Genomic DNA, 16,657 nt, shown 5'->3' with positions numbered 1-16,657 from the left:
CTTTCTATGATGGTTCTTTTGCCCCGTGGAGATGAGGGTCCAACCCATTTGGGAGACATAGATCTTGACACTGAATGCTCTCAAAGGAAGAACTTTTCTACCTCTATGCAGGAACTATTTAATGTCATTGTCTTGCCAAATAGAGTGAAGTGACATTTTTAGTCCCATTATAAATATGTTCATTCTTACTCTCCATTTATTTGGTATGCAGCTCAGTGATGATGAACTTGATTTTGGATGGCTAGGGTCGGAGGAGAGAGACCACTAGAAACTTAGTTTTGTTTCTGATATCCCATGTTAAATCCATCATGATAATACATCTCAATATATGTGAATAAAATTGTTTCCATCTATCCATGATCAATGAAAACAATGAAAATATTCTGGCAAATTTTGGAATGAATCTCGCCCTGATGTGTCCTAAGGTACATTGTATATGATGAATTAACATCTTGTCCTTGGGAGAATTGATATGTCATTCAAATCATTTTCTGTGGGGCTTAATTCTCTGATTGAACCCCAATTGAGAAAGCCCATTATAGAGTGCATTGAATACTGAAGGTTGTGTTACTGTTTATGCCTAAGTACTTAAAAATAAAGATCACCACCACCACCACCAAAAAAAAAAAAAAAAATTAGCTAAGCAAATGTAATACTGATAATACAAGAGAAAATTCTTGACCTGAGGGGAGTATTTTATTTTACTAGTTCAATAATTTAAAAAATTACCTGCAAACAAAATCCAGAGGTTTGGGAGTAAGGAAGGATTTTTGGTTTGTTTGGGGACTTCTTGTTTTTATTTTTGTATTTTCATATGTTTTTCTGAATATGACCTGAAACATAGTTTAATGATTTTTCTAACTAACAGATAAAGCTACACAGAAATTATTCATGATGTACTTGTGCTAGGTAAGGAAATAGTCTTTGTTTATAATAATGAAAACCTTTTTAGTTGTTCTCTTGGAGTGGAGGAAAAGGATACAAAAGATTAAATGCAGAAATACTATTCAAATTTGATGATTACATCCAATGTTTTATTTTTAGCTGGTGATCCCTTTAAGCATGCTTCCACTCATCCTGTCGTAGAAACTCGGTGTTTATTGACAAATCATTTTCCATCAACAAACTGACATCTAAAAAAAGTTGTTTTTCTGTCATTTGCATAAGGCAATTATTGTGAACCCATGTAGGTATATTATACCAAGAAACATAATGTGCTTATTAATTATACTATATAATATACCATTATAGGGGATATCTGGGAAGGTAGAATGCAAACTCTTGTGGTGTGATTGGACCCTGAAAGCAAAAACAGGGCCTTAAATTTTTGCTTAATGAGAATAATCCTGTCACCACCATTATATTTTATTAAATACTAGGTTCCACTCAGAAACTGATTAGCTTTAAAAGCAGAAGAACTGTGAAGGAGACTGAGCTGTATGTACCACTTTATACTGAATCATTAATGTAAATTTTTTTCCTCCATTAATAATTGTCAAACACGAGTGAACACATCTCATCCCACTTGATTTCACACTCTCTACCACCTCATAATGATAGCAGAAGTAAATGTCAGGAATCAACACCAAAGGTGTCACAAGAAAAGAGAGCTACAGGCCGATATACTTTGTGAACATGGATGCAAAAGTCCTTAGCAAAATGATAGCAATCCCCAATATATATTTTTTAATGGGTAATACATCATGACCAAAGTGGAGTATATTCTGTAAATGTAAGTTTGGTTTAACATATGAAAAACATTAATATAATTCATTGTATTATTAGAATAAAGGAGAAAATTCATATGACCAGAAAAGCAGAAAAACCATTTGACAAAATTCAAAACCCATTCATGATAAACATTTCAACAAACTAGGAATAGAATCAATTTCTTCAGACTGATTAAGGTCCTTTACACAAAACTTACAACTAACATCAAACTCAATGGTGAAAAGCTTGATACTTTCTAAGATCAGAAAAAAGATCTGGATGTCCGTTTTCACTTTTTATTCAATATCATATTGAAGGTCCTAGCTGCAGATGTAAGACAAGAAAAAGAAAAGGTATACAGGGCCGGACCGTGGCTCACTCAGGAGAGTGCGGTGCGGGGAGCGCAGCGGTGGTGCGGGGAGCGCAGCGGTGGTGCGGGGAGCGCAGCGGTGGTGCGGGGAGCGAGGAGGCCACGCAGGTTCGTTTCCTAGATAGGGATGGCCGGTGCGCTCACTGGCTGAGCGCGGTGCCGGCGACACCACCCCTTACCAGTCACGAAAAAGAAAAAAGAAAAAGGTATACAGATTGGAAAGGAAGAAGTGAAACAGTCTTTGTTTGCAGAGGACATGATCAGGTATGTAGAAAACCGAAAGGAATATGCAAGATTTATTAGAGTTAGAAGTGAATTTAGCAGAGTTTTAGGATGCAAGATCTTATAAAAAACGAACGTATATCTATATTCTAATAATAAACAATTGGAAAATGAAAATTTAAAAACTTTATAAATAGCAGAAAATACTTAATAGTATATTTTAAATCCTTAGGAATATATTTAGTGAAAGATGCATAAGACATCTACACTGAAAACTACAAAAACTTATAATAGGAAACTAAGAAAAGCTAAAAAATGGAGAGATACTGTGTTCATGGATTGGAAGGAGTCAATACTGTTAAGATGTTAGTTCTCCTCATATTGATCCATAGATTTAAATGCAATCTTAATCAAGATCCTAGTAGATTTTTTTTTGAAGAAATTGGCAAGTTGATTCTAAAAGTTAAACGAAAAGGCAAAAGACCTGAAATAGCCCAAACAGTATTTTTTCTTACCTGATTTCAAAACTTATTGTAAAGTTATAGTAATCAACAGTTTGTATTGACATAGGGAAATACATATAAATCAGATCTTACACTTAGGAGTATTTTATGTTTATTCCAAGCTATATCTTATTGTTATTGTTAGTAGCGTCTTTTCTTCTACTGTGCCTGTCTAATTTTTTTTTGCACATATGAAGACTGCTGGATTTTTATATGTTAATTTTCTATTCAGTGACCTTACTAAATTTATGGCTTGTAATACTTATTACTTTGATTATTTGGGATTTTCCAAGGAAACAATTATCCTCTATAAACAGTGAAAAACATATCCACCTTTCAATTTTTGTTCTTCTTATTTCTTATGTTTTCTAAATCTATTGGCTACATGGTACTTCTTGTTATTGAAGTACAAAAGTACCAAGATACTGATCTTCTGTTTTGTCTGCTTACTTAAGCCAAGTTTTTAATACTCGAGGAACATTCTGAAATTTTAAATTGAAAGGGTGCCTTTACAAAAAGAGCTTGTTATTTTAGTTTATAAAGTCATTATTTTGTAGATCTATAAGTAGTGATTTGATGTGTTTTTTCTTACTGTAAAAGGTAACTGTAGGAAATTCAGAAATTACACAAGAGTAAAAAAAAGAAAATTTCTCCTACCACTCAGAGATGACCATTGGAAATATAATGAATGGTGTGTTGCATTCTAGAGATTTGTTTCTCAAGTAGGAAATCTTGAACAGAGATGTGTTTTAATATCTAGTGGGTGATGTTATTAATAGCTAGCTCTAATTTTGGCAAATTGGTTCTCTTTCTGTAAGATTTGGGACCTCAGAGTGAACATTAAAGTGATTTCTGTTAAATAAATCAGACCCTTAGCTAGGAGGATTGTTTGCACTTTCTTTAGTACAAACAATTAGTACATACAAGGATAGAGCATATGTTTCAAGATCTATTTCTTCTTTTCCTCACGCATATACATATTAAAATAGTGATTCAAGGATGGTGCAGTGTAGTATATCAAAATCTCACTACCATTATGGAATTTTCTGAGTGTTATTGGGGTTTTTTACCTACTACCTAGTATTGCTATATTGCTTGAGTGTTCATCTGTGGTGAGATATATGGCAAACCAATTAATTCATACTTGAAAGCATTCTTCAGTTGGAGATCTATATATCAGAGATTTGTAGGTTTGTATTTTAAAACAATTTGCCCTTTAGAGCTTACTGTTTAAAAAGAGTCACTTTCACTAAATTAAAAAATACATATCACAGTATGTTTTTCATTACCTCAACTTTTATTACAGTGAAATTTATTTTTGATATTTTAATTTCAGAAAATTTATTTAGGGATCAGTGTATTATAATGAAATATGTGTGTTTTGGAGCCAGACAAACCAGGGTTCAAACCTGGCTTTGCCACATCCCAAATTGTTTTGGTAAAATGATTTAACTTCTTTGAGATTGTTTAGTTCCTCTGTCAAATGGGCTTGATAGATCTTGCTCTTCCAAGGCACTACTAACATTTCTTGAGTTTCTACAGTATGCCAGGCAATTTTCTACATGTTTTAAGTAGATTTAACTGAGAAGTAAGGGAATATAATAATATGGTTAGATCCCAGTAGGTAAGCATTTCTGTAGATTATTCAAGTAGAAGATACAGTTGATGATTTTCAGATGGATGCTTTTCAAGGGGTGAAATGAGCCTGGAAGAGAGGTAACATTACTGCCATAGCAAAGGTATGACATTTTGATGATTTAACTTTGGGCAGTGGCATTGTGGATATAAAGGAAGGAAGGGGTTCATGAAATATTTAGAAAATAGTGATCAATGGAGTTGTTTTAAATGGATAACTAGGGTCAAGGAGAATTTTTTTGATTTCCATCTTAACTTTGGAGAAGCAAAATTTGGTCTTGAGAGTGTGTTAGACCTTTTTGGATTGGTCCATGACACAACTTAGATTTAGTAGTTTTAAGATTTCTTATCAGTCTCTTTCACTTTCATTGTAAAATGGGGCTTTACAGTATGTACCTTATAGTGTTGTTGTGAGGACTAAATGAGTTAATATTTAGAATATTGACTTATGATAGTATTTGTCATGTAGTAAATGCCCAGTAAATGTTAGCTATTTTTCTTCATATTTGCGCAGGATTACAAGTAGGGATGTGCTAACCCTTTTACTCTCACACCTTTTTAGACCATACATATCTTCCTACATAGTTTTGAAAATTTCAAAGTTATTCATTATTTTACCAATTAATGAGGTTTTATATCTATCCAGATAATCATGAAAGTAAAGGAGAAAAGCTTTGGGGATATAAATGTGCACTGAGTTGAAGCCTTGTCATGAAAGAAATTTTTATGATCTAGAGATAACTGGGGTAGCCACAGCCCACAGTTTATTACTTTTAGGAGCATGCCACAAAGAAAGTATAACCTGCAGTAAGAATAAAGCATTCCATAAAATGTTAGAGGATGGCCAACATTGTTAAATCTTTCTTAATAAAATCTCTTTTCAATTGTAAAAGCTACGGAAAATAGTCTAACAGCTACCTGAGTATCCACCACCTAGAATTAACAAATGCTGACTTTTTAAAAAATTTCAGAAAATTTTTTTTAAATCAAAGAAATGGAAATCAATAGGTTTAAAAAAGAATTGAAGCCCCCTTTGGTAGAGTTGGGTAAAGCTAACGAAAATCAATCTCAGGATTCAAATGGCTTCACACTATTTCTCGCTCATATAACACTGCCATGCAACTGTTCTTGGTTGATGGCTGACACTCCATGTGGCGATACAAAGACCCAGACTCCTTTCATTTTATGGCTCCACCATCTTCACGTGGTTTCCAGGGCCACAGTGCTCACATATATGAAGCTACTGGAAACGGGAAGGGAGACTGTAGAAGACATTCCCAGTGCTCAAGTTCCTTGGAGTCTTCATGTGACATGCCTCATTGCTGCTCATATTCCATTGGTGGGAAATAGTCACATGACCCCACCTACATGTAAGCATTCTGGGAAGTATAATCCTTGGCCACCTCCCAACAGCTGTGAAGAGTGCACACAGATCTTTGGGGAACCACCAGTTTTCTCTGGTGTATCTACTTTGCTTAACTCCCCAGTACCGTTTACTTTTCTCTCAGAGGCAACTACCATTTTGAATGTAGAGTATATACTTCAGTTCAAGTTTTTATGTTTTTATGATATGTGTATACAGCTATAAAGAATATATATTGCTTTGTATGTGTGTATTTTATTTAGAACATTTATTTTTAAATGTTCTACTTTATACCATTTTGTAACATTTTTACACAACATTGTGTTTTTGAAATCTGTCCAAGTATCTACATGGAGATCTAGTTAACTCACTTTAACTGTTATATAGGATTCTACTTTAAGTACACCAATTTTTGTTTTTACTTTTCCCTATTGATGAACCTTTTGGTAGTTTCTAGTTTTTAATTATTATGAAAATTATGAACACTAGCATTCTATACATGGCTCCAGGGACAAATGAATTTGTTTTCCTATATAATCTGGGAGCTTCCTTGTTGGGTTGAAGAGTACGTGTACATTTTCTATTTTATTAGATACTACCAACTTGCTCTCTGAATTATTCCATTTTATGCTCAAGGTTTATAACAATTCCCATTTTCACACATATTTTCTCACAAACCAAACTTGGGGATTTTTTTAGACTATATTTTATTTTGATGGTCTAATAAATAAGATACTTTAATTTGCTTTTTCTTAATCATGTAAAGTGATATGGAATATCTTTTCATATGTCTATTGGCCACTTAGTGTCTCTCTCACATGAATTGATTGTTCATATTTTTTGTCCATTTTTCTATTTGATTGTTTATCTTTTTCTTATTAATTTATAATTATATATTCTGGATATTAATTCTTTGATATATGTGTCCCATATTACCTCTTTTCAGACTATCTCATGTTTTACATTTTTCATGGTGACATTGTCATGCAAGGATTTAAAATATGATGCAGTCAAGTGTGCCCATCTTTTCCTTTATGAATTGCTATGGTAATCTAAAACATGGCCCCCAAGTTCTTTGACATTTTCCCCATTAAGGGGTTTGTATCTCTTCTTGAATCTGGACTGTTTGAGTTCTTGAACAGTAGAATATAGCAGAGGTGGTATTGTGCCAGTTTGGGGGGCCCCGGCTTTAAGAAACTTGCAGCTTCCACTCCTGTCTCTTGAAATGCTTTTGGAATATAATCACCATACTTGTGAGGAATCCCAACCTGCCTTGTACTGCAAACAGGTCCATGAGGACAGCAACTAACAGCCAGTACGAACTTGCCATGTGTGTGGGTGAGCCATCTTGGAAATCAATCTTCCAGCCCCCATCAAGCCACTCCAGCCGACATGGTGTGGAGAAGAGACCAGCTGTCCCTTCTTAGCCTTGCCCAAATTTCAGATTTTTGAGCAAAATAAATGATTGTTGTTGTTTAAAGCACTGAATTTTAGGATGATTTGTTATGCAGCTGGAATAGTTGTACTCTGAGGTCAAAAAGATATTTCCCCTACTTTTGCACAGTATATTCAAAGCTTGATTTTTCTTACCAAGTTTCTGTAATATATCTGCCACATTTTGTTTTTATTGTGCTAAAATACACACAACATAAAATTTACCATTTTCACCATTTTAAAGTATATAATTCAGTGGCATTTAGTACATTCACAGTGTTTTGCAACCATCACTGCTGTTCAGTTTCAGAACATTTTCATCATCTGAAAAGGAAACCTGGTACCCATTATACAGCTTATTTTTACCCACAGGTTGATATGGGGATCTAATCTCTTTTTTCCAGATGTAAAGCCAGTTTTCCCAGTATGATTTATTGAATAGCCTATCTTTTTTCCCACAAATTTAAAATGTTATCTCTGTCATGTACCAAGTTCACTATATATTCTTCGGTTTTTTGCAGGGCTGTTTTTTCTTCTCAGTTCTCTTGCTCAGGGATTTTAGAAGGCAAATTTTTATCTACAAATATATTGCCTTGTGGTTAGTCTTCTTGCCAGCATCCCTTTAGTGTGTAGTTATATATGTATATTTTTCCCTGATAAACTATAACAGATCTCTGAATGGGCTTGCATGTGACTAGGTTGTTAGGACTTTACAAAATTACATAACTGCTTTATTGAAACTTACTATGTTTTATATGATTTGTTGTAAATTCATATGTTCCTATGCAGGTCATTCTAACTTGATACTACTTTCAAATGCCTCTTGATAGTAACAGTCATATGTTGAGTTTGAAATTTTCTGTTTGGCAAGACTGTAGCTTTAAGTAGGATTATTCTTATGTGTTCAATACATATCTTACTGCTATTCCACACTGAGATAAGCCAGTGTGGTCATGCCCTACTCTTAGGCTCTTTTTGGTGGATAAATAGTAGCCTGCAAAGAAATTTGAAGTAGGTAAGGACTAGCCACTTCTGACAACCTCATTGTTAGGTTCTAATGAAAGCAAATCTCTGACCAAATTCTGTTGCACATATAGACACACACATATAGAAATTTATTAATTAAATATTAACAGGCAGGCATAGACAGTTCTTGGAACCTGAGGACACCCCGTTGCTTACTCCACAGAGAGGCTCTGACCAACACCTTGCAGAAAAAGGGGTCACTTAAGGGAGAATTCTCCCTCCTTTATATCCAGCAACAGGCAAACCAAATCCTCCACATTTCACAAATGGTACTGGAATATTCAATTTAAAGGAAAGCATAATCCATAAGGGAAAAGCATCTATGCTCTAGTTGATTCTTAGGCTCTATTTATGAAAGGATGGGCCAAGTCTTTAAAATACTGTTTTAGCCAGCCCTTATTTCTTAAATGCTTTTTATTTCACAAATGGACCCCATACTTAATATTTATCATGCTTTTTGCACCAGTGAAAATTTTTCTGACGTTCAGTATGCTGATGGCAAAGGGTCAATTGTTCATTGAAATACAGCTAGTAGAGGTACTTATAGTGGCCACCTATGGAATATGAATTTTTATTATGACTAGAGTCGACTATCCCCTGAATTGAATATTTGTCACTTTAGGCCATATCACACTAGTCCACTGTATATTATATTTTTTAGTATTTCAGAGCAAACTGAAGACATCATGATCAAGTATAGTCAATATTCTTTGATTAAAGTAAAAACAGTTCCTAGAGGAAAAATATAAATATCAGTTCTGCTTGTAAATTCTATTTAGACTCTTAATCCATATTGAATATATGCAGAGAGGGACGTTTTATTGAAACAGAAACACTCTTTCTTGCAAATGTTAGTTCTCATCAAATTATCATCTTTCAAATTCAGGTGTATTCTGATGTGATTCTCAGATTATTTTGAAGCATCGTGAGCATTCTAACGTTAGAAAATCAATTGCCATTTGTGACTCTCAAATTTTTGGACATAAATCTTCAGGATTCTGTATTATGTAATTTATTAAAATTAAAGTACAAATTAGGATTGTCTATATAATGGTGAGGTTTTGCTTCTGTGCAGGGAAAGCTGAGGAATTTCAAATTAAAAGTATCAAAAACAGTGTAATAGCCCGTGATGAAAGCAACTTGGTCATATGTGTTATTAATAGAAATTAATCATATTTATTGTTTCCTTCATCTCTTGTAGCTATTGTCACTTAGCAGACTCTGTAGCAGTATGACAGGCAAGCAGCTGCCTTCACAGCCATTTCCACCACTAAAGATTTTTCTAGGCTTTTAGCACTCTTCTTTCATCTGCAAGGACAGGCAAGGCAGCTGTCTTTATGTATTGGTGTAGGGTTCGCATGGTTTGCTAAGACAGCTGCTACACTGACTTCATAGCTGGAGGAATAGTGCTTGGTATTAACAACAAAATTTAACGAAAGTATGAAAAGGACGGGGGGGGGGTTTAATCTTAGAGATGGCCACTTGGAGTGAAATAAGATTATTGATTTCTCCTGAAGATGTAGTTAATTAATGGGAGGATATTGAAATATTTTTGATTGTATTTGCTGCTAGCCTTTTTTTTTTAAAGATGAGTAGTAAGGGGATCTTAACCTTTGACTTGGTGTTGTCAGCACCATGCCTACCCAGTGAGCTAACCGGCCATCCCTATATGGGATCCGAACCCCTGGCCTTGATGTTATCAACACCACACTCTCCCAAGTGAGCCACGGGCCGGCCCCACTGCTAGCCTTTTTTGTTTTTCCCCTTTAAAGAATCTTTTAGAATCTCTTCTTCCTGCATGATTTAGGACAGGGACATACAACTGTGAGTTGTTTGTTTCTTACTTTTATTCAAAAGTGGGCCCTGTATTCAAAATTTCTTTTATCTGTAGACAGCTTATGATTTTTTTTTCTTATACAGTACTAGCTGTAGTTGTAATAGCCTATTAGATAATTTAAACATATTTAACCTTTTTAGTATTTTAAAATCAATCTGAAGACAAGTTTAATTAACTTTAAATGATAAAAGTGCACAAGCACTGGTCTAGCATTGCCCAGAGATCAGTTTTGATCAAGTAAATGAAAACACTGATATTCTTGAGAACTGTTGGGTAAATTCACATTGACTCCATAACAACTCTGACTCCAGACTTCTAGAACAAGTATTCTCAGCTTTATTTATAGAAATTTCATGAAAGAAACTTGTGCTATGGAAGCAGATGGATTCAAACATTGCCTGCAGTTGGGTCATTTAGCCAAGTGTTTGGGGATAATTCTGAGATTTTGAGACTTGTCTTCAAAATCCCAGAGGTGTGATGCCTTCACTTTGAGCAGAGTCAGTTCTTGAAACTGAACCCTCTTGAGGTAGCCATAAAGCATTCATGAATTGTTCATGAAATTGTGCCTTGATTTTCACAATTTATGCTTCTTCCACAGGTATCATTCCCTTAAATGCAGCCTGGATTGGCAGTGGAGAGTTACTGCGATCTCTGTTGCCATCTATTAATCCCCTTTTTCTTGGACTAAAATAGTGTTCCTGAACCTACTTGAGCAAATCAGAAATGTTCTCATTTTCACCCTGATGTTTTCAGTTCACTGTGCTTAGCTGCGTTATTCCTCAGTAAGAAAGTCTGCATGCCACTAGGGGTTGTAAATTGAGTCTCAGATCCCTAGGTGCTTTATCTGACTTAGCTTTTTTAACAACTTTAACAAATTTTCTTGCCATCTGACCACAATAAAATAAGTTAAATATACTTAGTGTGCTTTACCTTCTTTCACAGCAACTGGTCACAGTAGTTAGCATGAGCATAAACATGAAAAACATTTTTCATCTTAATCCCTTTCTCCCTAATTTACAATATTCAAGTCACAGATTTTTATAATGGATAATGCAATGGAAGATATACATATCGACCATCTCCTTAGATCTGAATAAATTGTTGAAACATTTTCTCTCTCTCTTTTTTTTTTTTTTTGTTTTTTTCGTGACCGGTACTCAGCCAGTGAGTGCACTGGCCATTCCTATGTAGGATCCGAACCCACGGTGGGAGCGTCGCCGCGCTCCCAGCGCCGCACTCTCCCGAGTGCACCACGGGCTCGGCCCAGAAATATTTTCTCTTTCATTGCAGCTGACTTATCTTTGCCAGTGAGCTTAACTTTTCAGCATTTAAAACCCAACTTCTCAAATTCATTTCCAGCTCATTAGTTCACGCTAGTTAATTTAACTAAACATAATAATAATAATGACTGAGTCTAAAATTTGGGGAGAAGTGTATTTCATTATAAGCACAATGTTGATTTAGTAGAACTAAGGGAAGGAGATTTGACTAGGTGACTTCTCAGAGACCCCAAGAATTCAGTTTTTATACTATATTTACTCTTTTGTTCTGCAGATGTCTTTCTTATCAATAATTACTTAAGTGGGAGAAGTGAGCTAAAGATGTCTCTGGCTTTAAGATTATACAGACACAAAATGTTACATATAGAGAATAATAGAGGATACAGAGAATAATAATAGATCTTGACGCTGTTTGCCCCATTTTTCTTCAATTAGTGATCTGAAAGAATAGAGGGAAATTGAGCAATGAATGGATGAAGATGTTATACCACCACATTTGAATCAAGGAAGGGCTGGAGGATTTGAGGATTTGCATATATTTTTCAAAATGATTAAATTTTTAAAGTAACTACCAAAGATTCTATGTCTCACGTTTTCTTTCTTTCTTGATGGTTCTTGCAAAACACCTCAAATTTTACTCATGGTACAAAAGTATTTAGTAAGCAACACATCCCTGAGAAAAACACGTAGCTTATAGCTCATCTTTAAAACCAGAATACCCAAGTGAAAAGTCAGTACAGATTCTTATTTTTACTTAAAAAAAAAAAAAAATCAAAGGCGCACAGTGGGAATTGAACTACTATGTTTTCTTCTTTCTAGACATGTGACATACATGTTTTCTGGTAATCTACCAAATGTACTAAACCAAAGCAGATGACAGTAAAGTTGTTTGCTACCTCCTACTATGCCGAGCTAGGCCAGAGGCACACCATCTTGGCAGAAGAGATTTTGACAGGAAGAGGAAATTGCAGAGTCCCTACCTACCCCATCAGAAAACCTAACAAACTGGTTTATACAGAAAGAATTTTAAGCAAACATGCACAAACGCACCTAACATGCTATAAGAACAGGATACCTTTAGTCTGTATCTAGCACACAGCATACCTTTACTGGTGCCCGGAAAAATGGGAACACCAACATAGAAAGCATTTTTGCCTCCACATCACTAACAAAAAAGCACACAGCATATAATACTTTGATCTTTAAGTGGGTAATCACGGAAGTTCCAAGATCATATCTACTAGCTTAGCCTGAGTATTCATCTATAAAAAATATTTTTTTCAAGAATAATGCTTAAAAGAGACTTACAGAAACAGTGGGACAAAATCAGGACCAGCAAAAGACAGTGATACAAGGACTGCAAATGAAAGACTAGGAGTTGATTTGCAATGTAGCTTTTTTAGGTAAAGGACATCTATCTCAGTTGATTCCTACAGCTCAGACAATCTGTGATCATAGGAGATTCAGAAATCTCAAGATGGGCAGCTAGCCTTAGTAACACTCTACATAAATATTCCCAAACAGTCGAAAATCCCACTGAGGCTGAATGACTCAAACTCTGACCCATGTAAAAAAGAAACAAACTGTGAATAGATTAAAAAGATTCACGCAAAGCCTGCTGGGGCAAAGAGGGTTGTGATGGTGGGTTATGCCACACTGTTGACACACCAACACGGATGCTGGGGTAAGGGGACCAGGTGGAATGCATGACATGGACTTGCTCCAGAGGAGGCTGACTCAGAAGCACCTGAGAGAGGTGTCTACTTGGGGAGGGGAGGAGTACTAGGATTACTGAGCACTTGGGAACGACTTCTAGGGTTTCTAAATATAAGAAGGTGTTTCAGGAGAAACAGTCCAAGAGGGTCAGGCCATTTTGTTTTGACCCATCAATACTTAACATGAATGAGGAGTTGGAGATCAGAGTCAGTCTTTTCAATATGTATTCTGTCATCTTTAGCTGAGGGCTCTCCCAGCCTACTGGGCCAGTGACATCCACAATGAGCCCATTCCTTGCCTGTGGGTAGGATCTAGTGCCACAGACTGTTCTGGGAAGGTGGCATAGAAAATGATTTGCACAGTGAAGTCACCACTAAACCGCTGCTTAAGTCCAATCCCCGGACTTTTTCTTTTTCTGCTCTGTAGTCCAGAAACATTTCTTTAAAAGCCAGAAAATCTGTAAATATGAGCAAGATGTCATATATATCACTAGCCACTTCATCTTTATGGTGCTGTAATGTTGTTGTGAAAGCTGCCATGTTAAATCCGGGAATCCTCTCCCCCAGCTCTTCTTCAATCTACTTTTCTACGAAAGAAATATATTCATTAAAAATGGGTGTGTAGGTGAGTTTATTCTTTTCTGTGTCTTCAAACTCTCAATAGTACATGTCCATGAAATTTCACTGTAATACTGGAACTTGTCATCCATGATGATGTCCTCCAATATCCAAGCACAGCATCAAATTCTGCATCAGAGGCAGAGGAGGTGGCTGGCAAATTAGTGTTGGTTCTTCACTGGGAGCTCAGTTGTGGATACTGGCAAGAGGACTAGGGGGTCTCAGTTCTTTTCCATGTAGGTCTTCCCAGGGATACTTGGGTTTTCTCACACCATGGCGGCTGGATCCAAGAGCAAAGATCTCACCTTTTCTTAAAGACAAATTATTTTTAGGGTTGGGACTAGAGTCCCACTAATCTGACTTAAAATTTCAATTTTATTTTTAAGCATAGGCTAATATCTGATTCTTCTGTTGGTGGGAAAAGGGGATTAAATGTATTAAAAAGTGATGGCTTCCTTTCAGATATTTCAATACCTAGGTCCAAAAAATAATGAAATAAAAATGAGTGTTGTGCTTCATTGCTTTTTCATGTGTGAGAAAACTCTTTAAACAATTATTTCTACCCCAAGGGTACTATAGATTGCTTGTACTGTCAATACCTTTCTCTATTTCTTTTGTCCAATAGAATACATCTCCTTGTCCCTTCCTTTGAGAGCTGTGGTAGAATTTCACCGCCATTTAAAATGTAGATGATTTATTGTTTGGAAAAGTTGGCTTTGAAAAAAAGTAGTTTAAATCTAAGTGAATTATCACCTACGTTGTGTGTGTACCTAGACCAGCAACCGGATATTGTGGGAAAGTTACAAGCCACATTTGCAGATGATGAAAAAAGAAAGACTCTGCTGTAGAATTTCTTTTGCTGTGCTGTAAAGGCAGACCTTCTTAATCACTTGTCTATTGTTCTTTCCATATTTGGAGCCTGTACACCTTTCTGTTAGGCTGATGTCAAAAGCAAAATTTATAAGAGAAACTTTTAAAAACCATTTCTTCTCATTAGCTATCACCATACTCTTATTTTCTAGAGGGGTATAGGAGTTCATTTTACTAGCAAATGCATTATGAAAAATGTTCAATTAATTTTAAACCAAAGGACCAGATTATATATACAACAATACCTCATTTATTTAGAATAAGACTCCTGTAGTGACAGTTCTCCAAAACAGAGCAGAGAACCTGAGAATAATGTGGAGTTCTAAAAACAATGATCTTAAAACCTCTAGTATCGTTTTACCAGAGATTTTTGCTCAATATGCAAATCATTAATCTCACCCCAAATGTAAAGAATCAGAATATCTAGGGATGAGGCCCAGAAATCAGCCTTCAGCACATCCCCCAACTACTTCAAATGCTTACTAAATGAAGAAGCATTGCTTCTGGCCCTCATGAAGAGCTTCATCAACACTTATTGATACAGATTTCTTACTAAGATTAATTGATTTCCCAGCTAAGAGAGTAGAAGTGGTGTACTTCTACAAAACATACAGGAAATTGAGGCAAGTACCAGGATAGCAGGAGGAGCAATGATAAAATTGTGGAAAGAGATGAGAAATCTAACAGGTGCTTTTACTTTCCTTAAAGGAAATTTCCATATCGTACTATTTAATGCATTTTGTGACTGGTAAGGGGATCGTAACCCTTGGTTTGGTGTCGCCCGCACCGTGCTCAGGCCATCCCTATATAGGATCCGAACCTGTGGCCTTGGCGCTCCTGGTGACGATGCGCTCCCAGCGCCGCACTCACCCGAGTGAGCCACGGCATCGGCCCATAACAGATTTTCTTAATGATAATTGAGACTAGGCCAATTTGTTTGGGTTTGCATTTTTTTTTCTATTAAAACATGGCTTCTGCAATAAATTGTAAAATGCTGTTATGTTCATAATAAGCTAAAAAAGGAAAGGAAGTATGTGTATTTCCATCAACTCTAACTAGGTATACTTTCTGCTTTAAAGCCGCCATGCAGGGCCAGCCCGTGGCTCACCTGGGAGACTGTGGTGCTAATAACACCAAGGCCACAGGTTCAGATCCCTATATAGGGATGGCTGTTTAGCTCACTTGGGAGAGTGTGGTGCTGACAACACCAAGCCAAGGGTTGAGATCCCCTTACCAGTTATCTTAAAAACAAAACAAAACGAAACAAAAATAAAACATGCAAGCAAAGGATTAAAAAAATAATAAAGGGGTGATTGATGACTTAGAAAATGTTTGTGTAATTGCATCATTATGAGCCTCAAGGAATCAACATACCCCTCAGCAAGCAATGACTTTGTCAAAGGAAAGTTGTCCTGCTTTTAGATGTGTTAGAATGTTATGCGACCACTAGAGATATTTTCTTCAATGTGAGCAAAATCATTTTGAAGGGAAGGATGAAAATCATTAGTAAAAGCTGGGTGAGATAACTGAACACAGTCTTACAGAATTTGGAGAGAACCTCTGCCCCGATCTTTAAATAAGTATCTCTGAAACCATGATTGCTAAGTGGACATCGATAGAAACTAGAAGTCATAGCAATAGTCACCACCGATACCCTGCCACATTCCTTCCCCTTCCACAGCCAGCTCAGCACATTCAAAGAATCCTCTACTTATAGGAGATTTCATGTTAAAGGTGTGCTTTTGCTTATGTATGTGAAGGTTGTTTCTTTTCCGTTTATTTGTTTGATCAAATCAGAGTCCCTGAACAGAAAACCCATCCCCCCCCCTTTATTTTGTGACCGGTAAGGGGATCGCAACCCTCGGCACGGTGTTGTCAGCACCACGCTCACCCAGTGAGCGCACCGGCCATCCCCATACAGGATCCGAACCCGCGGCCTTGGCGCTCCTAGCGCCGCAGTCTCCCGAGTGAGCCACGGGGGCCGGCCCTGTCTCTCATTTATTTAACAGCTGCTTTGCAAACATATTAAATGTCAAGTATCAGAGAATACCTTTTCATCCTTTAAAAATAAAAC

The 16,657-nt window shown here is 36.2% G+C and overlaps 1 pseudogene; it reads right to left on the bottom strand.

Moving 5' to 3' along the window:
• Window positions 1-13,407: 13,407 nt before the first annotated feature.
• On the bottom strand, window positions 13,408-15,471 carry LOC134375944 (ADP-ribosylation factor-like protein 2-binding protein; annotated as a pseudogene).
• Between the last annotated feature and the right edge of the window lie 1,186 nt (window positions 15,472-16,657).

This window comes from Cynocephalus volans, chromosome 4 (genome assembly GCF_027409185.1).
Source record: "Cynocephalus volans isolate mCynVol1 chromosome 4, mCynVol1.pri, whole genome shotgun sequence".
In the NCBI taxonomy this organism is placed as follows: Eukaryota; Metazoa; Chordata; class Mammalia; order Dermoptera; family Cynocephalidae; genus Cynocephalus; species Cynocephalus volans.
This window is presented reverse-complemented; position numbering and strand designations above follow the sequence as displayed.